Here is a 27266-nt window from a genome sequence, read left to right as displayed (position 1 = left end):
TAAATTATTAGGAAGGGTACAAAGCACCCATACAGTAAAAAGAAATCATTCTACTATACTATACACAGGTTAAGTCACTGCTAAAGTACCACATTCATTTCTGAGAACTGCATATTTTTAATCAACTTCACTGAGATATAGTCTATAATAATCATCCCCAAATTTTACGTATGCCCCATCCCAGTCAATCCCTGTTACCCCTAATCCAGTCCCAAGCAAACACTGATTTGCTTTTCCTAACTATAGTTAGACTTATCAATCTTTATTCTAGAGTTTCATATAAATAGAATAATACAGTAGGTACTTTTTTTGCATCTGGTTTCTTTCACTCAGCATGTTTTTTAAGATTCAGTCATTCTGTTGTATGTATCAGCATTTCATTCCTTTTTAATGTCTGAGTATTGTATTTATAAGACCATGGATAATCTGAAATAAAGAAAAAGAGACTAGTACCGTTAGGTGACTAGTACCCAATGGTTCTATGAAAAACCTTTGAAAAAAATCTGGTTAGCAGTGAAAGGGAGTACATATGAACTACCTTCACATAGAGAACAGCATCGTTCTGGGTTACCCAAGAAGGTAAGACCAAAATTAATGGTTGTCCATGGAGGCAGTCAAGGTATTTAAATGAAAGTTGCATAGCTTCAATGACACTGTTGAAAGGACTCCAACTTCAGCAAGTATCTTGACTTGATATCCTTAGGGTGCCTCCTGGAAACCTACATATGTGTAATTCTCATGGATGAGAAACACATTATGCCATCCACTAACACCTTAGCATCAATTTATTTATCAAGTTAGCAATTCTGTGAGTTCTAGAGGTAGTATATTGAATAGCTTCAAATGTTACGGGGGAAGGGAAGGAAGAAAGCAGTCTTTAGGATAGACAGACTTAAGTCTAAATAACTTCCCTATTCTGTCTCTTATTAATTGTGTCAGGACTTAACTTCTCTAAACCATAGTTTATTTGAAAACTGAAATAATGGTGAATATGTCTGCCACAAATCAAAAGCTTAATAAATGTTGTTGTTAACAAAATTTTGAAGCAATAAGCAGAGAACACATGAATTTTGATGGGTAAAAGAGTCTAGAAAAGTTCAAAGCATTATGACAGAGTCTAGAGAAGGGGTCAGCATACAATGACAGATAGGACAAAACCTATCTGCCATGGTTAGGACAAAACCTGACCATGACCTGTTTTTGTGTTGTTGTTGGTTTTTAATTGATATATATTATATATTTACATACCATGTAATCATCCAAAGTGTACAATCAATGGTTCACAATATCATCACATATAACATTTATCATCACAATCTATTTTTTTCTTTTTTTTGTGTAAAATAACATATACACAAAAAAGCAATAAATTTTAAAGCACATTGTAACAATTAGTTGTAGAACAGATTTCAGAGTTTAGTATGAGTTACAATTCCACAATTTTAGGTTTTTACTTCTAGCTGCTCCAAAACACAGGAGACCAAAAGAAATATCAATATAAGAATTCAGCAATCACACTCATTTGTTAAACCCTACCTTCTATGAATAACTCCACCATCACCTTTGATCTTTCTCCTAGTCTTTTTTTTTAATTTTTTTATTGTATAATATATATACAAAGCAAAGAAAGAAAAAAAGCAATAGTTTTCAAAGAAAGCACTCTTCAACAAGAAGTTACAGGACAAATCCAAGAGTTTGTCATGGGCTACCATACCATCCTCTCAGATTTTTCCTTCTAGCTGCTCCAAAATATAGTCTCCTACTCTTCAGGGGCATTTGGGCTATGCCCATTCTAACTTTTTCATGTTGGAAGGGGCTGCCAATAATATGGGATAGGGGGATGGAAGTAGTTGACATTCTGGAGAGGTTGGCCCTTCTGCACTTCAGGATTTACCTTGTCTAGGGACCCATCTGGAAGTTACAGGTTTCTGGAAAGTTACCGTAGTGCACAAACTTTGTAGAATCTTATATAATACCACAACCTGTTTTTATATGGCTCACTAAGAGCATTTTTATGTATTTTTATAAATTTGCAAAATAAAACAAAGACGATGCTAGGGAATGCATTAGTCAAGAGTTCTCCAAAGAAACAGAGCTGACAGGATATTATCTGTAAATATTAAGAGATTTATTACAGTATTTGGTTCACACAATCATGGGGATTGGAAAGCCAATGAAGGTGCAGGCCACAAGTTGGAAACATGATAAAGGTGATGCTGAATTCCCCAGGAGAAGCCGGCTGTCTGGCTTAGAGTTAGAAATGTTTCTTTCTGACTGCTGAAATCATTAGTTCTCCCTTTAAGGCCTTCGACTGATTGGATAAGGGGACTTTTCTCATTCTTGAAGGCACTCTTCTTAATTGTAGATGTAATCAGCTCTACATGCAATCAACCGACCAAAGATTTAAATCCATGTAATACCCTCAGAGTAACAACCAGGCCAGTGCTTGCTTGATCAAACTACTGGACACCATAATCTAGCCATGCTGACACATAAAATTAACCATCACAGAGACCTTTTGTATCCCAAAAAGCTTAACATAACTACTGTCTGGACCTTTACAGAAAAAGTTTGCAATCTGGGCCACAGTGGCTCAGGAGGCAAGAATGCTTGCCTGCCATGCCAAAGGACCCGGGTTCGTTTCCCGGTGCCTGTCCATGTAAAAAAAAAAAAAAAAAAAAAAAAAAAGTTTGCCAATCCCAGGTCTAGAGCAAGACAGGGCTACTGGTAAATTCTAGGGATTTAAGTATACAAACATGAAGATAGCCTTTTTGGCAAATTCCTTAAAAGTGCTTAAGGCACTTTCCAGACTGAAACTAGGAGAGAAAAACCAGGTAGAGGACAGTGCGTTAAAAACTTCAGCACTTTGGGGAGGCTATGGTGGCTGAAAGGTAGAGAACCAGGGAGCAAAGTACCACACATAAAGGAAGAGCGCCAACAATCTAGAGGGTCTTATGGAGTTTTTGCTAAATCTCAATCTCTGTAGGATGAAATTCCAGAAAGCCAGGCAAAGACAAACTACTGGGAAAAAAAACAACTGGGAAGACTAAAATTGGAGTTCACACTTAGGTGGGAGACATTTGAGTTTCAACCAGCCACAGTAGAAGGACTCCATGGAATAACCCAGGAATTCAGAAACCGCCCTAAAAGAATCATACTGCAGTCAAAGGACTAAATAAAAAAAGCTCTATAATAAAGGCTATTCTAGGTCACCCTAGAAGAGTTTAAAAACTAGCCTAGAAAGGATCAATATATCCACAAATGACTTTACTGCTTGACAAAACAATACTCAATCCTCTTTAAAGAAAGACAACAAAACTGAGATCGCTAACAATGTAACATTTACAAGAGACAGTATCCAGTCAAAATCTGGTAAACGTGCAAAGCAGCAGGAAAGTGTGACCTATAAGAAGGAAAAAAATCAGTCAACATATATAGACCAGAAATAACAAAAATAATGATATTAGCAGAAAAAGATTTTAAGACAGCTATTACAAGTATGTTCAAGAATTTAAAGAAAAGCATCTACAAAATGACTAAAGAAATGGAAAATATGAAAAATGATCAAATACAACTTCTAGAAATGAAAAATACAATAAATGAAAAGAAAAATTCACAGGTTAGACCTACCAGCAAAACAGACACTATAGGAAAAAAGACCCATGGAACTAAAACAACTGAGCAGGGCCTCAGTGAGTTATGTAACAGTATCATGTAGTCCAACATGTAATTTTACTCCTAAAAAACATGTGTGAAGGGAGGGGGAGAAAAAATTTAAGAAATAATGACTAAAGCTGTTTCAAATTTGTTGAAATTTCTAAGCACACAGATTCAAGAAGTTTTAAGAAACCCAAGTAGGATAAACAGAAAGAAAACCACACCAAAGCATATCAATAATTTCAAGTTACTAATATCTGATGACCAGTGAGAAAAGAGAAAATCTTATAAAGCAGCCAGAGAAAAAGACACATTACATCCAGGTAAACAAAGCTAAGAAGGACAGCTGACTTCTCACTGGAAACAATACAAGATAGAAAGCAACAGAAAGGCATCTTTAAAGTGATGAAAGATAAAAACTGTCAACCTACAATTATATATGCAGCAAATATAGCTTTCAAAAGTAAAATAAAAATAGAGAGATTCTCCAGCAAACAAAAGCTGGGAGAATTAATTGTTAGCAGATTCTCCCATGTTCTTAAAGAAATGTTAGAGCTTTTCGCGCCAAAGAAAAATAACACAGATGGGAGCATAAATCTAAACAAAGGAATGAAGAGCAATGGAAATGTAGGTAAACACAAAATACATTTTTCCTCACAGTTTTAAATTTCATTAAAAGCAAAAATAAGGGCAGGCCAGATGGCTCAGCAGGTAGAGTTCTCATTTGTCACGCCAGAGACCTGGGTTCGATTTCCTGGTGACTGCCCAAGCAAAAAAAAAATATATATATATATATACATATAAAAGCAAAAATAATAATAATGAATTGTGGGGTTTATACCACATATAGAAATAAGATGTAACGCAAAAATAGCCCAAAATTGTAAGAAGAAAACAAACGTATACTTTATAAGGTTCTTACACTATAAAGTGGTATAGTATTATTTTATGGTAGACTGCATATGTTAAAGATGCAAATTTAAATCTGAGAACAACTACTATAAAAACAAAACAAAGATTTATGCTAAGAAGTTAACAGAGGAACTAAAAAGAGTTAAAAAAAAAAAGCAATAAAACAGAAAACAGGAACTGAAGAAAGAAGAAACAGAAAACAGATGGGATAAATAGAAAACAACAAAATGGTAGACTTAAATCAAATCCTACTGAAAATTACATAAATGTAAATTATCTAAACACCTCAATTAAAAGGGAAAGATGGTAAGACTGGATTAAACAAAGCAAGATCCATCTATAGGCTACCTAAAAGAAACTTATTTTAAATAAAAATACATAGACTCATTGAAGTAAAATGATGGAAAAAAGATATACCTTGCAAACATTAATCATAAGAAATCCAGAGTGACCATATTAATACCATAACAAAGTAAACTTCAGGACAAGGGATATTATCAGAGATAAAACGAGACAAGTCATAATTATAAAGGGCCCAATTCATCAAGAAGACATAAAAATCCTAAATATAAATGCACTTAAACACGAAGATCAAAATATATGAAGCAAAAATGAACAAAAGTGAAAGGGGAAATGAGACAAATCTACAATTAGAGTTGGAAATTTCAATACTCTTCTCTCAGAAATTGATAGAAGAAGAAAAAAAGTTAAGAAGCATATATTAGGCTTGAACGACACCATCAACCAACTTGATCTAATTGATACTGATAGAACACTACCCCCGAAAACAGAAGAAAACATATTATTTTCAAATACATAAAGAACATTCACTAAAGGTGACCATAATAAGTCTCCATAAAGCTCGATACATGTGAAATCATAGAGAATGTGAAATCACAATGGAATTTAATCAGAAATCAGTAACAAAAAGGTATCTGGAAAAAATCCTCAAATATTTGAAAATTAAAAAACAAAGATGCCTAACACATGAGTCAATGAAGAAATCACAAGAGAAATTACAAAACATCTTAAATTTAATGATAATAAAACATAAAAAGTACGATTTGTGGGATGTACCTAAGTAGCCCTCAGAGTTATATATACAGCTTTACATTCTTCCATTTGGAAAAAAGAAAGGTGTGAAATCAATGACCTAAGATTTGGAAACAAGAAAGGTGTGAAATCAAAGACCTAAGAAGCTAGAAAGAGAAGAGTAAACTGAACCCAAAGCAAGTAAAAGGAAATGATAAAGATAATACCAGAAATCAATGAGGAAAAGAAAAGTAAGACAATAGTGAAAAATCTATGAAATTCAAAGCTGTTTTTTTGAAAACATCACTAAAACTGAAAACATTCTAACTAGACTGATAAAAGAAAATACAAATTGCCAGTATCAGAAATGAAGGAAGGGATATCACCATGAATTCTTCAGACATCAAACAGATAATAAAAGAATGTTATGAATAGCCCTATGCCAATATATTAGAAAATTTTGATGAAATAGGCAAATTTCCGAGAGCTGCAAATTACCAAAATAGAAAAGTAGACAAAGTAGAAAATATGAATAGTCTTGTTTCTCTTACATAAATTTAAATTGTAAATAAAACCAATCCCACAAAAAAAACCTCCAGGCTCATGTTCATATGGACTTCCTGGGGAATCCCATCAAATATTTAAGAAAGAACAACACCAGTCTTACAAAAACTCAGAAAAAAGAAACAAAGGGAAAAGCCTTCCAATCATTTCATGAGGTTAGCATTACCCTGATACCATAACTGGACAAAGACATAACAACAACAAAAAAGCAATTGATGAATCCCTCAAGAACACAGATGCAAGAGTTCTTAACAAAATTTTAGCAAATTAAATACAACAATATATTTTAAAGTATATATTATGGCCAAGAGGGATTTATCCCAAAAATGCAAAGTTGTTTTACCATTCAAAATCAGTCAGTATCATTCAATTCTTTATTAATAAAATAATGGGAGGAACCATAGAATTATCTTTGTAGAGGCAAAAAAAAAGCATTATCCAAAATTCAAATCTATTCATAAAAATCCTTCATGGTGAACTAGGACTAGAAAGGAACTTTCCTACTTGGGAAAGGGAATCCAAGAAAAACCCACAGCTAACATCACACTTTGGTGCAATATCGAATGCTTCCCCCCTAAGACTGAGAAAAATATGACCACTTTTATTTTTTTGTTTTTTCATGGGCAGGCACCGGGAATTGAACCTGGGTGTCCGGTATGGCAGGCAAGAATTCTGCCTACCATCACACCGCCCTACACCACTTCTTTTCAATATAATACTGGAAGTACTACCTAGTATAATCAGGTAAGGAAAAGAAATCAAAGATTGGAAAAGAAGAAGTAAAATTTTATTTGCAAACAATGTATAATTGTGTTAGGTACAAAATACTCAGGAATCTACAAAAATGCTACTAGAATCAATAAATGAAACTAATAAGGTCATGAAACAAAGTTTAACATAAAAGTCAATTGTATTTCTATATAAAAATTTCTAACATACAGTTGAAAAATAAAATTTATAAACAAGTATTTAATATAGCATTCAAAATAATAAAATACTTAAAGATAATTATTAATTTTATTGATATAGAATTCTCATATCATAAAGTTCACCTTTTTAAAAAGATAAATTTAGCAAATTATGTGCAAGATTTATACTGTTGAGAGAAATTAAATAAGACCTAAATAAATGGGAAGATATATTATGCTCATGGACTGAAAATTTGATATTGCTAAGCTATCACTTCTCCCCAAATTACTCTACAGATTTAATACCATCACAATCAAAATCCCAGCAGACTTTTTTTTTTTTGGCAAAGACTGACAAGTTTAAACCTCAATCAACATCATCACTCCTGTTAACTCTTAAAAACACCTAGAGCTTGCACTGAGACTCTCTAAAAGTTTCATTCACTGAGTTGCTTTCCTGGAACCTATAATTTCCAGAGGGTTCCTACGCCAGATAAATCCTGAAACCCAGAGGGACCAGCCTCTCCAAGATTACATCCCCCATTAGTTGTAATTACAACTAATTACATCCCCCTATCCTTCAGTGTCGACACCCCTTCTCAAATGAGAAAGTCAGAACAGGCACTGCCTAAAGATCCCTATAAATTGGGAGAAGCAAGGAGGAGGAGTTATAACAGAGAAAATAGGATTTAACAAATGAATATGACTGCTAAATTACTACATTGTTATTTAATTTAGCCTCTGGTGTTTTGGAGCAACTAGAAGGAAAAATCTGAAATAGTGGGATGGTAACCCATAACAAACTCTGGGATCTGTTCCATAACTGCTTGTTGAAGTGTACTTTTAAAACTAATTGCTTTTTCTTTTTATATATATATATGTTATATTTCAAAATAAAAACATTTAAAAAATTCACAAGCTTATTCTAAAATTTATGTGGAAATGCAAAAAGAATCTAGAATAGCCAAAACAATTTTAAAAACAAAAACGTTACAGGACTTATGTTAACAGAGTCCTTGCAAGACAAAAGAAGGTGTAATACTATTCTAAGGAGAAATATACAGGTCAAGAGAACAAAAAACAGAGTTCAAAAACAACCCATGTGCTAGCCACAGTGGCTCAGCAAGCAGAGTTCTCGCCTGCCATGCTGGAGACCCAGGTTCGATTCCTGGTGCCTGCTTATGAAAAAAAAAAAGCACACACAAAACAAACCCACACATATCTCACCAACTTATTTTTGACAAAGATGCTAAGGCAATAAGGAAAGGAGAGACAAATGAAAATTACTATATATATATATTTTCCATATATTATGGAAAAAAATTGATCTTGATCCTTACCTCACAACATTCACAAAATCAATTTGAAATAGATCACAGACCTCAATGTAAAGACTAAAATTATAAAATATCAACTTCTACTAGAAAACATAAAAGAAAATCTTCACACCTTGAAAGTAGGCAAAAAATTTTAAGACAGGACAAAAAAAGCATTAACCACTAATAAGAAAAAAACAGTAACTTCATTAAATAAAAATGTCTTCTCTACAAAAGATACCATTAAGAAAATGAAAAGAAACCACAGAATGAAAGAAAATAACCAAAATATATATCTAACCAAGGACTTGCAGTAGAAATATATAAAGAACTCTTAAAACTTCATAGTAAGAAACATCTGGGTGAAAGATCTGAACATATACCACACAAAAGAAGATATACAAATAGCCAATAAGCATATGTGATGTTCAACATCAATAATCAGCAGAGAAAGGCAAATCAAAGCCACAGTGAGATGCCCCTATATACCTTCTAGAATGGCTAAAATTAAAAAGGCAGACAAAATTAAATTTTGTAAAGATATTTAGAATGCTCACACATTGCTATTAGCAATGTAAAATGATACAATCATCTTGGGAAAAATTTTGGTGGTTATATGATCTAGCAATTCCATTCCTAGGTAACCAAGAGAAACAAAAACTTATTCCACAAAAGACCTATACAGGAATGCTCACAGCATTCCATATATAATAGTGAAACACTGAAAACTACCCAAATATCCAACAACTAGTAAATGGATAAACAAACCATTGTATTTCCATTCAATAGCATACTAATCAACAATTAAAAAAAACTACTATTTGTCCATTAGCATGGCTCAATCTCAAAAGCATTAGGTTAAGTGAAAGCAACCAGACACAGGAGTACGTACTGTATGGTTACATTTGACGTTCTAGAACACACAAAACTAATTTATCATAAGAGAAAGCAGAAGCAAAACTAGTTTATAGTAACAGAAAGCATATTAACGATATGAGTAATTTCCTAGAGCAAGAAAGGGAGGACTGACTACAAAGAGGCAAGAAGAAACTTAGAAGGTGATGAGAATGTTCTATATCTTGATTATGGTAGCTGTCAAAACTAATTGAACTCTACACCTAAAATCTGACAATTTGACTGTATGTAAATTATACCTCAAAGTTGATTTTAAAAAACCTCCCTCTCAAAAAAAAAAAAACCTCTCTCTAGCGACTTTAAGGGATGATCAAATGAAATAGAGTGCAACAGCAATTTGTAATATTTAACCAACCTGAGGAAAAATATCTAGAAAAAACAATGAAAGCTGACGTTTGTGGGCAAATAGATCCTGAATTTAAAATCTCAATACAAAGATAAAAATGAAGAGATGATGATTTCAACTAAGAAGAAATTACTTATTTTTGCCTAAATGATAAACATAAAATTTAGACTTGACATTAGCCACAAAACATACTCTTAATATATATTAATATTTTTTGAAGTTCATAATAATTTAAATGTTTTTCAGTCTTTAAATGTACTGAATTCATATACTCTAAGGTAGTTTCTCTACTTCTACATCCCTTATTTACCCTTATATTATAAACTTATTTACCATTTCCTATTATATTAGCCAATTATATTATTCTTCTAAGCTCGACCTAACTGCCTAAATTAATTAGCTTTATTTTAAAACTTGATTCTTTTTATCCTTTAATATATCAATTGGCTTTCATTATGTGAGACTGTTTTCTTTGTGTGATTTTATAGCAAACTTTGGTTTGTTAACCTTATGTTAGTTCTACTTCATACTTTATTTTTACTACATTAATTTTATAGCCATGTTTCTTTTCATCAACAGCATTTTTTTCTTTCATTTTTCCCTAATGACTAGAGGTTTTTTGTTAGGTAATAGAGCCTATCTCCCAGGCCCTTCAAAATACCAATAAAAAGGAAACAGACCATTAGATTCTTATATCCACCAGCCAAAGTTTTGGCCTGGGGTCCTTCCTTAGAAATCTCTAGCCCAGCTCCTACAATTCCTAACCATGTCAGAGAAACTCCTGTTTACTGCAGAGTGCTGAATTCTAACAAGTTTCCACAAGAGGACAACGATTCATTGTCACTAAAGGAAGACAGTCCTTGACCTTCACTTAAAAAGAAAAGTCATCTATGTTGCACTCTGCAAGAACAAGTACTCTCAGGCTCTATGCTGGGAAAACAGACATCCTGGAACCCACAATGACTATTTATTTCTGCTGTCCCACATACACGACTCCAGGTACAAGGATTGGGAAAAAAATCCCAAACCTGTTGGAGCGGCTGGGTCAGGGAGAACTGCCAATTAGGGATTTGGGACGAATCCATTTAAGATACAATGTTCCCAGGTTGAATACATTTCAGTGAATACTTATTAACATTCCCTCATTTAAAAGGGTGTATCTAACAGCCTTAATGTGACTTACAGGTGGTTCTCAATTTTTTTTCTTAGCTTATATCCCACCAATCCTTATCTGTACTGTGAAGCCAGTTCTTAACATGACACTCAAAAAATATTTGTTCATTCCTGTGGGTATGAACCCGTTGTAAATAGGAAAAAAAAAAAAAAAATATTTGTTGTACTAGACAATGAAACAATATGAATTACGTGTAAAACAAAAGTTTATACTAACCCAAGGACATTTATGTTTAGAGGCATTCTACTCTTACATTTATCATGGGTCTAAGAACATAAATAATTACATTAATGTTCTTGGAAGTAATCACTAGAACTACATTTGCATCTGGTTGCCCATATGTTTACCTTAAGAACCACTGACCTACTTCCTAAATGAGAGACACCTTACTGTCAAATACTATGTAATGTTTTCTACTTTTAAAAAATTATTTTTTTGCTAAATAAATTAGTAATTTATTTCTATTTTTGCATATGGATAATACTTAAACACTTCCCATTACGGATAATTAATATTCAACAAGAGCATTTAATACACATTTCAAAACTATGCAGTTTGAACTGTACAGTTCAACTAATGGCTCTAGAAATAGAATTTATATCTACCAGCTAGAATGAAAAAGATCATCTCTGTAGTTTAATATACAGTGAACACAAAAACAATCCAGGTGAGTTTACAATGCCTAATCAGGATTTCCCAAACTGTTCCCTGGAATGTCTGAACTAAAAAACAAAAACTAGTTTAAAAGGATGCAAAGCCTTGAAGAGCTACAAAATATGTGGTCAGAGCTGGGGTTAGGCAGAAAAGCAAGACAGGGCAGGAAAAATCTTTACTTTTTATTTATATTTCTATACTCTTTGGATTTTTGTTTTAGCACAAGCACATAAAACTTTTTATAAAGATATATTTTTAAGCTAACACATTAGCTGAAAATAGGAAAGGTCAGTCCACAGGAAGTGTGCAGTTCCTTCAAAAACCTTACTACTTGAGTTAGAATATATGTGAAGCACTACAAATTTTTAAATCTCTCTTCTATATTATTTATTACCAGAGCACTTCTGAAAGAAGAGTAGAGAAGAGAGAAACTCTGAGATTCCTAATATAAAGCCATTCCAGTGTTGGCAGTAGCTAGTGGAGGGTCACATGACAGTGACAGCTGCCTAAAGTATCAAGCTTTGTGACGAGGTGTCCTAATTTCTATTAACTGGCCTGTAGAGAACAGATTTAATCTCATATCCTGTAGAAGAAAAAAAGGAAAGAGGGTTTCATTTTCTAAAGGTAACAAAAGCTAGAGCAGAAACTAAACACAGGTCCATAATCTCTTAACTACAATTCCAATTTCCAAAGAAAACTCTGAAAACTAAAAGCTCTCTGCAATTCATTTGGTGGCAAAATTTGATCTGAACTTGACTGGCAGCAAAAGCTGACCTGAAATGACATAAGACTATTTATAGTCTATCACAGTAATGAGAATAGTCATGGCTTTGGCTGTCAAAATAGTAACATATTGAACTATTAAGCGCTGCCCCTGACCCAGCAGGGACAATATATAATGTATGGTAAATACATCTTGTTAGTTTTCTAAAAATAAAAAAAGTCTGAATTCTACATGGATAAGAGGTATCAACAAGGGACTATGAATCTAAATACGTATATTTTAAAATTAAAATGGCCTAATTAAAATCCTCTGAAATATATAATTTTAAAGAAAATATTTCTATAAATTAGTTCCAACAAATAAATTTTTCCTAAAACATATAACTATTAAAAATATTCTACTTTCAATATCTATAAAGATATAGCTGATATTATTAGTCAAATATTTGCATACTGCACCAACCACTATTTTAAATTGATCTATCTCCAAAGGCAACATTTAAATTAGTGTTTAGCAGGAAGGCAATAACAGAATTTACCGAAGATAAAAAGTTTAAAAAAACAATGTTTGGTCAAAATGCTTTGATTTTTCTTTTCATTTAAAAAAAAAAAAGAGAAGTCATGAGATTTTTTTTTTTTTGGCATGGGCAGGCACCGGGAATCGAACCCAGGTCTCCAGCATGGCAGATGAGAATTCTGCCTGCTGAGCCACTGTGGCCTGCCAATGAGATTTTTAATGATTTAAAAAGGAACATGAATTTAAAGTTAATAAGCACCAATTTAAAGCATTAAAAAAATCAAAATAAGTCACAGAATCCAAGTTGTTACTAGATCACAAAATCAAGGAATAGAGCATTTACAAATCAGGAAAATTATATAATCAAGCCTAGTTATGTATTGATTCTATTATACGACTAAGTGACAATACCAAGCATGCAAAACTGAAAGGTCTGTAACAAAAAACCATAATGTCAGAGTAAAGCAAGAACTAAGATATAAGTTCTACTAAGAACCTATAGTTAATTACAATGTAGAGTAATTTAAAGATTTCACATGAAAAATAGGGACAGAATGAACACTATTTTAATAAAGACAAATACAGCATTTTATTTTAAATCCTTATACCTACAAGAAACAAAACTGGTTAAATATTTTTTATACTACAATCCACCTCCTCCACTCTCCCTCCTTCCCTCTCTTTTCCAGTTCTCCTTTTCCCATGTCTCCTCCCCAACCCAGCAACTAATAATACTAAAAACAATGCAGCCAAACAGGAACTTCATTTCACAATTGGCAGGCATGAAAACAGTGAAAATCTCTTTTAATAAATATATGGGGTAGAGAAGAACCCCAAATTGTTTTTGCCTAAAGCCACTCTCACAGTTATACTCAAAGAAACTAAAGACTAAACAATAACTCAAAACATTCCTTAAAACAAAACTTTAGAAACAAAATTGGCTGTTGCTACATCCTGGAAACAAAGGATAATGTTACCTTTACATGTATCATTTACTAAACCATCGTTTTTATCATCCATGAAAACTATGTGGTCTAGTGGTTTGGAGCTATGTATCCCAGAAAACATGTTCTTAAACTTAATTCATTCCTGTGGGTGTGAATCCACTGTAAGTAGGATCTTTTGATGAAGTTACTTCAGTTACTGTGAGGCCCAACTCAATCAGAATGGGTCTTAATCCTATTACTGGAGTTCTTTATAAACAGAATGAAATTCAGACAGACAGAAAGGCACAGGAAGCAAGAAGCTAAAGGTCAAGGGAACCCAAGAAAGAAGTGAGAGGCCAGGTGAGGCTGCCATGGGCACTGCCATGTGACAGGGGAGTCAAGGACAAGGAACACTGACAGCCAGCCCCCAAATGCCACAATCTTCGAGGAGAAAGCATTACCTTGATGATGCATTAATATGGATTTCTCCTAATCTGAAAACTGTGATTGATTTAAATTCACATGAATGATCTAAATTCTCATTATATAAGCCAACCCAGTACATGGTATTTGCTTGAACAGCCAAGAAAACTAAAACATGTGGCCATCAGAAATAGTACAACAAATGGGCAAAAAGAAATACGAAAAAAAAAATCACTGATATTTATGAAATCCTAAATTAATTAAAAATTAAAATAAAAAAACAACAGGGAAAATGTGGACTGAAAAAAGTCGACCTCACATATGAATCTTCCCCCATTGTAACCTTCCTTTTACTTAAAATAAAAAGTGAATTAAAAGAAAAAATTGTAAAAGATGACAAAAAGATACTCAGGATATCAAGTATAAGAGTAAATCAAGAGGGCATCACATAGATGATGTTTCCAAACTAAAATTATGAAATTTTAAAAATCAAAGTATGAAAGCTAAAGATCTAATAATTTAATCGATTAAGAATATTGTTTTGAAGTCCTTATATATTCTAATTGAGGGTGAGAGGAGGATCTAACAAAACCAACAGATGCTAGAAACAAAGACCCAGTGATTAAGGTACATAAATGTAGTATATATACCAATCTACTAAGTTCTAAGGATATTCCTTGGTTAATTACATAATATAAGCACATTCAAGGCACTTCTTTGAACTAGGTCATTCACATAATTTCTACAGAGTAAGATAAATACATGTACATGCCACTGAAATTCAGCATCTTCTGTAAATATATTTTAATTAAAATTATGAAGGCACTGAAAATGATATACAAGTATCAAAGAGTAATTTAAGATACTTTGTCATACAATGTGATCCTAGTTGCCTTACATGTAAATTAGCTCATTATCAAGATTTAAAGAACTTCCACAGTTGAGAGTGCCATACAGTGAGGAAATGTACAAAAGTATTCAGACATTAGTGAGTTTATAATCAAGTTGGAGAAAGGGTATTCACATAAAAACAATTTTAGAAAACTTACTAAGAAGCAATTAAGGCTATAAATATAAATGAATGAAACTAAATATATACCAGCAAACATACAGAAACATTCAATGAAATTTATTCTTCAAGATAAGTTTTATACGTATTTCAACCATGTTGTTGTCATGCAAAGTATTTTGCAACTCCTGTTTTGCTTCCAAACAAGTTTGCAAATCACAGGAAATCAGCCTCATTACTCTGAGCTCATTTTAGAGCCCAAAAGGTATTAACAAGACAAATCATTTAACCAGACCTGAAAAATCTCTCGGTTGCTCTTCCAAATCAAATTCAAATGAAAAGAATAGAGATTTTTCCCTACGGAAATTCCAAAGAATAACTCATAGTCTGGAAGCAATTCCTAAAGGATTCCTCAGATGATTTAAGAAAAGGCAGGACATTCACTTCCAGAGAAACGGACCAGATTTACCTTTGCACCTGAAACAACTAAAAGAGTGGACAAAATATATGAAACAATGGTTCTCAAGACATTTACATAAGGCAACCATAGACGTAATCCCTGAAAGATTGGTAAACAGAAAAGGGGAGGCCTACAAGTGCTTTAGCTTGCCGCCTAGGGAAAGTTTCCAGGCCATGGAGCTGGGGAGGAGGCGCTCAGAAAGCAACCTTGATTGAGGAGAAGGAGCTGAAATTCTGGGAAGACCAAAGAAGCCAGAGTATGTAGGGCCTACTACTGCAGAGGAAGCAGCTGCAAAGAGAAAGAACTCTAGAGATTGCAGGGGCCCCCCTGGAGTAGTCATCTGATGAAAACAGCACACACGTGAAGAATCTGAGTACTAAAACAGCCCAACCTAGGTCAGGGAAATAACTACTCAAAAGGATTAGAAAAAATAAACCTCAGAGCTCATGTTGGGCTAGAAACAGGACTCAGTCCCAACAGCAAGAGCGGAAAACGTCATAATTCACGGGGCAAAAGAAGGGTCGGTTTTCACAGTGGGGAAAATTAAACCAAAATACTATCCCAGACCCACATAACCAAGCTTAAAAGCAACTGAATGGATCAGGTTCCAACTAAACCACATCAAGGAACAAAGCTAAATAATATTTATAGGGATATAAAGAGTAAAATTTACAATATTTGGCATCCAGAAAAAAAAATTACTGGGTATGAACTAATGTGGATTCCAACAATTTAGATTACCTAAATGAAATGGACAAATTCCTAGAGAGAGACAAACTGAAATTGACTTTTGAAGAAACAGACAATCTGGAAAGAACCATGACAAGACACTGAATTAGTAGTCAAAAAACTTCCTACAAAGAAAGCCCAAGACCAGAGAGCTTCACTGATAATTCTATCAAACATTTAAAGATAAATTAATACCAAGTCTTCACAGATTCTTCCAAAAACCTACAAGAGGAGGGAACACTTTTCAACTCACTGTACCTTGATACCGAACAAGGTAAAGACATAATAAAAGACAAACTAGAGACTATCTCTTATAAATATAGATGCAAAATCCTCAACAAAATGCTAGCAAATCAAATCCAGTAATATATAAAAGGGATTATACACCATGACCAAGTGGTCTTTACACCAAGAAATGCAAGATTGGTTTAGTACCTGAAAATCAATTAATGTAATGCATCATCCATATCACTGAATAAAGAACAAAAACTGTAAAATCACCTCAGAGATGCAGAAAAAACGTGACAAAATTTGACACTTCCAAGATTTGAAAAAGAAAAAAAACACCACTAACAGAGCAGGAATAGAAGGAAACTCCTTCAATAAAAAGGACATGTACAAAATCTCACAATTAACATCATACTTAATAGTAAAGACTGGATGCTTTACCCCTACAATCAGGAACAAGATAAGGATGCCTGCACCCAGATGGGAAGGAAAGAAAGAAAATATTTCTATTGCAGATGGCATAATCTGATATAGAGAAATTCTAAGGGATCTACTAAAAAACTGTCAGAACCAATAAAGGAGTTCATCAAGTTTATAAGCCACAAGACAACACAGAAAAATCAGTTATACTGTACACAATACAGTAGCAATGACCAAATTAAAAAAATGAAACTTCAGAAGCAATTTCATTTATAAAAACATCAAAAACAACAAAATACTTAGAATAAATTTAACAAAAGCAATGCAAAACTTAAACTTTGCTGAAACATGGAAAGATAGCTCATGTCTGTGCATAAAAATTTTAAGATGACACAGACACCATCAGGAGATAGAAATAGGGTAAGATATTGGGTAATTGGAGCTAAAGGGATACAGACTGTGCAACAGGACTGGATACAAAAACTCAGAAATGGACAGCACAATACTACCTAACTGTAATATAATTATGCTATAACACTGAATGAAGCTGCATGTGAGAATGATAGAGGGAGGAGGGCTGGGGACATAAATGAAATCAGAAAGAAAGACAGATGTTAAAGAATGAGATGGTATAACCTAGGAATGCCTAGAGCGTATAATAATAGTGAAATGTACAATGTACAAATTTTAAAAATGTTTTTGCATGAGGAAGAGCAAAGGAATGTCACTACTGCAGGGTGCTGAAAATAGATGGTAATTAATATTTTTAAATGTCACCTCATGTGTGAGACTAAAGCAAAAAATGTTTATTTGTTACAAAATTTATATTTTGATTAGTGCATTTCCTAATATAACTTATGTAGATAGTTTGATTGAACGCCATAAATACTTGGAATCTCAGGTAGGACATGAGATTTTGTTGGTTTGTCCAGAGTGATGCCCTGATGAATCCCAGAGTGATTCGATCAGTGAGTGGAAAAGTATTTGCAAAGCCCCCTTCAGGGAATGGTGAGAGCAGGGAGAAATTCAACTTCCGCAAGTTGAATTCTTGATATTCTCACAAGCAGTGTGGACAACCAAAGCTATAGGCTGAGCCCCCAGTCTTGGGGTTTGTTCATATGAAACTTAACCCCACAAAGGACAGGTCAAGTCTACTTAAAATTTAGGCCTAACAGTCACCCACAAGAGAGCCTCTTTTGTTGCTCAGATGTGGCCTCTCTCTCCAGCCAATGCAACGAGCAGTCTCACCACCCTTACCCTCTCTGCATGGGACATGACTCCCAGGGGTGTGAACCTTCCTGGCAACATGGGACAGAGATCCTGGAATGAGCTGAGACTCAACATCAAAGGACTGAGAAAAACCCTAGAATGAGCTGAGAATTAACATCAAGGGATTGAGAGAATCTTCTCTACTAAAAGGGGGGGAAGAGTAAAATGAGACTGTCAATGGTGGAGAGATTCGAAACAGAGTCGAAAGGTTATCCTGGAGGTTATTCTTACGCATTAAGTAGATATCACTTTGGTGTTCAAGATGTAGTGGAGAGGCTGGAGGGAACTGCCTGAAAATGTAGAGCTGTGTTCCAGCAGCCATGTTTCTTGATGATGATTGAACAATGATATAGCTTTCACAATGTGACTCTGTGATTGTGAAAACCTTGTGTCTGATGCTCCTTTTATCTACCATATCAACAGAAGAGTAGAACATATGGAATAAAAATAAATAATAGGGGGAACAAATGTTAAAATAAATTTAGTTTGAAATGCTAGTGATAAATGAAAGCGAGGGGTAAGGAGTATGGTATGTATAATCTTTTTTTTTCTCTGTTATCATTTTTTTTTTCTGTTATCTTTTTATTTCTTTTTCTAAATCGATGCAAATGTTCTAAGAAATGATGAATAAGCAATTATGTGATGATATTAAGAGTTACTGATTATATATGTAGAATGGAATGATATCTTAATGTTTTTTTGTTTGTTGTTAATTTTTTTAATTAATAAAAAAAATTTTAAGATGACAATACTCCCCAAATTGATTTACAAATTCAATGTAATCCCTATAAAAATCTCAATTTACTTATTTGCACAAATTAACAAACTAATCCTAAAAATTACATGAAAATTCAAGAGACCCAGAATAGCAAAAACAATTTCAAAAAAGAAGAACACAATTGAGAGATTTACACTTCCCAATTTCAAAACTTACTATGAAGGTACAAAAATCAAGACACTATGGTATAAGGACAGACATACAGACCAGTGGAATAGAACTGAAAGTCCAGAAATAAACTCTCACATTAGGGTCAAGTGATTTTTGACAAGGGTACCAAGACAACTCAGTGCGGAAAGAATACTCTTTTCAACAAATGGTGCTGGAATGACTAGATAGCCATATGTAAAAGAATGAAAGTGGATCCCTTCCTTAAACCTTGAGCAAAAATTTACTCAAAATGGATCAGAGACCTAGTTGCAGGCAGAAGGCAGAAGACGATAGATTGAGTTCACCCCTGCTCCAAGGAATAGCTAGAAAAGTGACAGAAAAATGACCAGGAGAGTGGTTCCAGGGTATGACTGATCTGGAGGGTCTTTTGCACCACAGAGAGAGGCCCTGGTTGAAAAAGCAGAAGAACTGAGACGGAGAGAACGCGAGACCATCTACCTAGTGCATAGAGCCTAACATGTCCCTTTCCAAATGGAGGTCTGGAGCCCTCAGGAGTGCATGGACAGGTAAATGGAGATAAGGAAGTAAGCCAAGCCCGTTCCTTGAAAGTACTACCCCCATGTATGCTGCCCCCACCCCAAACACCTGAACCCTGTCACCCACAACCCACTGAACTCCAAGCACCCCTGCCCCAACCTCCTTCTCAGGCGTTCCTGCCCCATACACCACCCCTGCCATGCACACAAGTGGGTCCCAGCCCATCCCATCTCTCCTGAGCAAGCACACAGCCTTGCCCTCCTCCCCCCAAGACCCAAGACCCACGTCCAAGGTCCAACCCATCAACCCCCGTCTCACCCTCCCTGCCCCTTGCAGGCAGTCACCTATGCATCTAGGCTACATGTGCTCACCTTGATAACTGGGCCACACTGTCACTCAGCCCATACAGTCGCCCAAACCTACCCAGCCCCCTTGAGTTCTACATATATATACATCAGCATGTGACCTCTCAGATGCATACATTCCCACCTGTCCACTCAAGCCACACGCCTCAACTCTAGGCAAGTGCTGACCTGCACATCTGGGCCACACCCACCCCTAGCCCACACAGGCGCAATCCTGTCCTGCTGTCCCTGAGCTCTGAGCTTGTACCTGCTCCCAAGGCACACACACACCAGGGGCCTGCTCCCAAGACCCACAAACATAAAGGCCCCCTGGACCCCACCCCCTGCCCTGCATATGTGCACACTCTTGTCCCATCCCAAGGCACAAGTGCCCTTCTCCCACAACTGTCAAGTACTCTCATGCACAACTGTGCCACATAGCCTCCACCCTGCACAAGCACGCACACCTACCCCTACATCTACGTTCCTGTGCCAGAAAACTGCCCACCCATCATCACCCAACTGACATAAGTCTTGCAACCTACGTGACCTGTGCCCTACCCTACACACTGATGCATCCACATCCCAACACCCTGGATCCTTCCCACTGTGCAAGGACACACCTACAACCTGCCCTCCCTGTGCTCCAACTTCTGTTCCATGTACCCTACACCATGACACCCACAACTCACACACTCTACACACCAACCTGCATCAGCCCACATACAAGCCCAGCACATCCTCTCAGACACACATGTGACTCTCGCCATGCCATGCCCTAACTCTGTGTCCCCCATGCTACAACCTGTTCCTGTGCTCCAAGGCCTGACTGAGCTGTACCTCTCCCTCATGGCCCCCACACCACACCTCTACAACCCTGAGACCCACACCCCATGCTCACAAACACCTGCGTAGCATCCCCAACCCACGCATATACCTGCTCTGCAATCCATCACCACACCATTCTGCCCCTCCTCACACCCTGCAGCCTACTTCACACCCATCCTGCATATACAAAGCTTTAGACCACTGAAGGAAATAAACTTCCAAAGTAACCCTATCAGAATATTTACATGCTACAAAGACAACAGAAGATCACTAACCATATGTAAATTCAGACAAATACTATGCTGGTTTGAAAGGATGTATGTACCCTAGAAAAGCCATGTTTTAATCCTAGTCCCATTTTGTAAAGGCAGCTGTTTCTCCTAATCCCTGTTCAGTACTGTATGTATGAAACTACATCATAATTAGATCATCTCCCTGGAGATGTTACTCAATCAAAAGTGGTTGTTAAGCTGGATTAGGTGGAGACATGTCTCCACCCATTTGGGTGGGTCTTGATTAGTTTATCGGAATACTATAAAAGAGGAAACATTTTGGAGAAAGTGAGAGATTCTGAAAGAGGAGAGAATGACATAGCCATGAGAAGTGGAGGGTCCACCAGCCAGCGACCTTTGGAAATGAAGAAGGAAAACGCTTCCCGGGGAGCTTCATGAAACAGGAAGCCAGGAGAGAAAGCTAGCAGATGATGCTGGGTTTGCCATGTGCCTTTCCAGATAAGAGAGAAACCCTGACCTTGCTCATCATGTGCCTTCTCACTTGAGAGAGAAACCCTGAACTTTGTTGGCCTTCTTGAACCAAGGTATCTTTCCCTGGATGCCTTAGATTGGACATTTCTATAGACTTATTTTAACTGGGACATTTTCTCAGCCTTAGAACTGTAAGCTTGCAACTTATTAAATTCCCCCTTTTAAAAGCTACTTCGTTTCTGGTGTATTGCATTCTGGCAATATACAAACTAGAACAGATACAGTACAGTCTAATGACCAAAGTAAAACACCAGAGGAGACGCACACATTGGAACTAATCAAAGATGTTCATATAACTCTACTAAATAAAATCAGTGAGATGGCTAATGACATAAAGGAGATCAAGAAGACACTAGAAAAGCATAAAGAGGAATTTGAAAGATAATTTAAAAATAGCAGATAACAAAGAGATTAAAGATACTATAGAACAAACAAAAAATATACATAAACACAATAGCAGATTTGAAGAAGCAGAAGAAAGAGTAAATGAACAGAGGACAGTACAACTGATTTTGAACACAAAAAGACCTAATAACAAAAAAGATGGAAAATTTGGATTGGATCTCAGGGAAACGAGGGATGAAACAAAGCGCAAAAATGTAAGACTCATTGGTACCCCAGAAGGAGAAGAGAGGTGCAGAGGGCATGGGAGATTAATGGAGGATATATTGGAGAAAAACTTCCTAACCTTTATAAGAGACATAAATATGCAAATTAAAGAAGTTCAATGAACTGCAAATAGAATAAATCCAAACAGGCCTTCCCCAAGACACATATTAATCAGTCTGTCAAATACTGAAGAGAAGCAGAAAATCTTTAAAGCAGCAACAGAAAAACAATGCACTACATACAAGGGAAATCACACAAAACTGAATTTAGACTACTTAACTGGAATTATGGAGGCAATAAGGCAGTGGTATGATATATTTAAGATCCTCAAAGAGAAAGACTTTCATTTCAGCCAAGAATTCTGTACCCAGCCAAATTATCCTTTAAAACTGAGGGAGAGATGAAAATTCTCAAAGACAAAGGCTGAAAGAATATGTAACAAAAGACCAACTCTACAAGAAATATTAAATGGGGTTCTGCCAGCTAAAAAAAAAAACAGGCAGGAGAGGGCGGTCTGGAGGAGGGCACAGAATTAAAGAGTACCAGTAAGGGTAACTTAAAGGACAAAAAGAGAAAGAGGGAAAAGAATGTATAGATCTGACAAACAAAATCCAAAGGATAACAGGGAGGATTCAAGAATGGTCACCACATAAAGAAGTATTTGCAAAGTCCCCAAGGGGGGATGTCAAGAAAGGGGGAAAATTCAACTTCCTCATTGTGAGAACTCCTGATATTCTCCCAAGCAGTGGGGACAACCAAATCAATAGGCTGAGCCCTTGATTGTGGGGGTTGTTCCTATAAAACTTATCCCCACAAAGGATAGACTAAGCCTACTTAAAATAAGGCCTAAAAGTCACCCGCAGAGAACCTCTTTTGTTGTTCAGATGTGGCCTCTCTCTCTAAGCCAACTTGGCAGGTGAACTCACTGCCCTCCCTACTATGTGGGAAATGACTCCCAGAGGCATAAATCTCCCTGGCAATGTGGGACAGAACATTCAGGATGAGCTAGGACCCAGCATTATGGGATGGAGAAAGCCTTCTTGACCAAAACGGGGAAGTGAGAAATGAGACAAAATAAAGTTTCAGTGGCTGAGAGATTTCAGAGTTGAAAGGTTATCCTGGAGGTTATTCCTACGCATTATATAGATATCCCTTTTCAATTTATGGTATATATGAGTCGCTAAAGGGAAGTACCTGAAACTGTAGAGCTTTTCTCCAGTAGCCTTGTTTCTTGAAGAGGATTATATAAAGATATAATGCTTACAATGTGACTGTGTGATGTGAAAACCTTGTGTCTGATGTTCCCTTTATTTAAGGTATGGACAGATGAGTAAAAAATATGAATAAAAAAATAAACAATAGATGGAACAAAAGTTAAAATATATTGGGTAGATGGAAATACTAGTGGTCAATGAGAGGAGAGGTAAGGGATATGGTATGTATAAGTTTTTCTTTTTTCTTTTTATTTCTTTTTCTGGAGTGATGCAAATGTTCTAATTTGCATTAGCGATAAATACACTATTATATGATTATATTGTGAGCCACTGATTATACACGATGTATGGAATGGCTGTATGTTAAGAATGTTTGTATTTGCATGTTGTTTTGTCAACTAAAAAAAAAAGAGTTCAAATACAGTCAAGAGGCTACTCTGGAGGTCACTCTTACACAAGGTTCAGTTAGACATTGCTACCTATCATAACTTGCCAAATCCCAACCAAAACGATTCCTTCCAGTTCTAAAGAATACCTAGAGCATTATATAAGATTCTACAAAGGTTCAATGCACTAGGATAACTTTCCAGAAACCTACAATCTCCAGATGGACCCACGGACCAGATCAATCCTGAAATGCAGTGAGTCTAGCCTTTCAAAAACATCAAGTAGTTCCATCTCCCTACCCCATACTATAGACAGCCACTTCCAACATGAAAAAGTTAGAAGAGGCATAGCTTGAATACCCCTAAAGAGTGGGAGAAATATCAAAGGTGATGGTGGAGTTATACAGAAGTTCAGGGTTAAGAAATGAGTATGAGTGCTGAATCACCACACTGATATTTTAGTCTCCAGTACCTTAGAGCAGCTAGAAGTGAAAATCTAAAATTGTGGAACTATAACCCATTCCAAACTCTGAAATCTGTTCTACAATTAATTGTTGAGAGGTGCTTTGAAATTTATTGCTTTTTTTGTATATATGCTATTTTTCACAAAAAAAAAAAAAGAGAGAGAGAAGAAGGAGTATAACAGAGAAGACAGGATTTAACAAATGAGTATGACTGCTGAATCATTATACTGATATTTCCTTTGGTCTCCAGTGTCTTAGAGAAGCTAGAAGAAAAAATGAAAACTTGTGGCACTGTAACCTGTAGCAAACTTTAAATTCTGATCTGTAACTACTTGTTAAAATGTACTTGGAAAAAAATTTTTTTTTGTATATACATTATATTTCCAGTACTGGAGGACTTAGCCAGTACAATAAAGCAAGAATTAGAGTTCAAAGATTAGAAAGAAAAAAAAGAAATTTGTCTTTATTTACAAGTGATATCCTTGTGTACAGAGAAAAATAACAAACGACCTATAAAAATGCCACCAGAACTAATTAAAATTAGCAAGGTTTATTTAGTTCATTATAGTCACAACCATTATCAATAAAAACAAATTACATACCCAAATGAAGGAGACCTTAATTAAGAAAGGCTCCCAAGAAGGCAAATTTAGAGAAAGCTTTTTGAGAATAAGAAGAAAAACTGATTCATATCCAGTAGTGGGGAGAATACTTTACATAAGGTAAAGTTTTTATATAGCATGGAGACAAAAAGGGAGAAAATCATATGGAAAGTGGAGAAAAGACTGTGCGGGAGAAAGCAAATATTCAACACCAGCAAATGACAGCTGATAAATGGGAGCAGTAAAGGGGCTTGGCTCAGACATAGTGTTTAGAGGTCATAGAATAAGAAAGCACAGGTTAATAAAGAAGGGAAAAGAAAATATCACGCAGGAAATGTTTTCCAGAGAGAAACTAGGGTCAGGACAACTAGCAGAAAGCTATTTTAATAATCCAGAGATACAGATGAGTAAAAAATATGGATTAAAAATAAATAAACAATAGGGGGAACAAATGTTAAAATAAATTGGGTAGTGAGAAATACTAGTGGTCAATCAGAGGGAGGAGTAAGGGGTATGGTATGTACGAGTTTCTTTTTTTTTCTTTTCTGGGGTGATGCAAATGTTCTAAGAAATGACTATGGTGATCAATACATAATTATGTGATGGTATTAAGAGCCGCTGATTGCATATCAAGTATGGAATGTTCATATGTTAAGAATGTTCGTGTTTGTATGTTGTTTGGTTTTATCAATAAAAATTTAAAAAAATAAATAAATACTAATAATTCAGAGATAGCCCAAAGATGACTTAGAATCATGTTGATAGCATGAAAACCAAAAAGAGAGTGTCAAAGTTCAAAGCTACAGGAAAAAAAAGAGGTAGCTAAAGGATATGGCAATGTTTCAAGATTCAGTGCTTCAGGATTTCAAGATTCAGGTACTGGAAGGGTAGTTACCAATGACGGGAACCAAGAGAGTTCACAACTCTTTCTGAATGATAAACTCAAGTTTAGGAAACCAAGAAAAAATGACATTAAATACACATTTTTAAACACAGTAAATAAAGGTCTAGAGAACATCTGGTTCCAAAGCAAACATGCTGTATCAGCGGTAAACTGGCTATGGCAGGTTTCTGCAGCTCAGAGTAGTGTAACAATGTACTGAGGCAGACTCCGTGCAGGGCAGAAGGTCCCTTTTTAAAAGTTTTCAAACCAGCCCTTACTGGCTTGCAATTGTGATGTCTTTTGCATTTTCATTCTCATGTTTTGCTTTTGTTGTTTCTATTAAAGGCCTTTTCATTAATACTTATGGTCTTGCAATCATGTCTTGGGAGGGTGGGGGCATAAACAGATCTACTCTCCTTATATCAATCCAGAGATCTACCTGCACTCTTTGAGGAAAAGCAACTACGTTCTTTTGCTTAAGAGGATTGAGCCAAACTGCAAAATAAAAACATTGTAAACTTTAAACACTTTGGTGTAGAACTATAAAACTCCGTTATAACAAAAGGGTTGACACGGAGGAGTGTATGAAAGATTATTTTAAAATCTGTTGCCCATGGTACCTCTAAGTGGAGAGCTTCCATATTTAGGATTTCCACAGAGAGATATATCTGGGTAAAATATCTCCTCACGAGAATATTATTGACCATGAATACCATCAACAAGATTTACACAGGAGGAAAAATAACAAGCTCCTTTAAGGGCAGCAGTTTCATCTTGAACTTTGGATCTCCTTCCTCCATACCAGAATCTTGTACTCAAAATATTACTCATGATATATGAACTAGGGTCTCTCTAGGTTAGGAAGCCTGGGCCATCTGTACTTTCTGAGGCTCCTGGAATACATTTTTTTTTTAATGAATACATGCCATCACAGCATAATAAAACTTCATATATATTTAACAAGTTAACACTTTCAGTAAAAAATACAATGTAACTGTACTAAGTCACAAGATACTGAGTTAATAAACATGTTAATTTGTTATAAGCTACAGGTAGTGTGATCTGGTAACTGGAACAAGTTTAAAGCTACACAATATCTTCTTTGAATCTTTTGAATTTCTCCCTGTGAATCTTTATAACTACTCCATGCAAACCAATCTGCTGGGTGTATAGAAAAAAAAGTCACCTAAGCTTCTTTGAAGCTCAAGGTATGAACATCCAAGATGAAAACTTATGACTTCTCCCCTTTCTCTCGTTCCTCTTTCTCATGCTTATCACTCCACCTATGTAAATGGAAGGAATCTGGTGGCCTGGATTCATCAATTACCTATTCCTCTCTCCCATTCCAGCAGCATCAATTTTTCCTTCTCCACTGGGTCCTTTCCATATACCTTTAAATAGATCTTCTCTACTACCCTAAAGACCTCATTGCTTCTTAATCCCAACCACCTTCTGTTTTCCTTTTTCCTTCCTTTTCCACACATCTTGAAATAAACTATATTCACTCCACCATTTCCCCTTTCACTTATTACTTCCTAACCTCTTGTAATCTAGGACAAAAAGT

The 27266-nt window shown here is 35.5% G+C and overlaps 1 protein-coding gene across 6 annotated transcripts in view; it reads right to left on the bottom strand.

The window, feature by feature from the left end:
- Window positions 1–27266, bottom strand: part of TNRC6B (trinucleotide repeat containing adaptor 6B) — a 384364-nt gene that overhangs the window by 339998 nt on the left and 17100 nt on the right. The gene's annotated exons all lie outside the window — the stretch shown is intronic.

Source organism: Tamandua tetradactyla, chromosome 7 (genome assembly GCF_023851605.1).
Source record: "Tamandua tetradactyla isolate mTamTet1 chromosome 7, mTamTet1.pri, whole genome shotgun sequence".
In the NCBI taxonomy this organism is placed as follows: domain Eukaryota; kingdom Metazoa; phylum Chordata; class Mammalia; order Pilosa; family Myrmecophagidae; genus Tamandua; species Tamandua tetradactyla.
The sequence above is the reverse complement of the archived record's forward strand: the minus strand, read 5'-3'. Positions and strand labels throughout refer to the sequence as shown.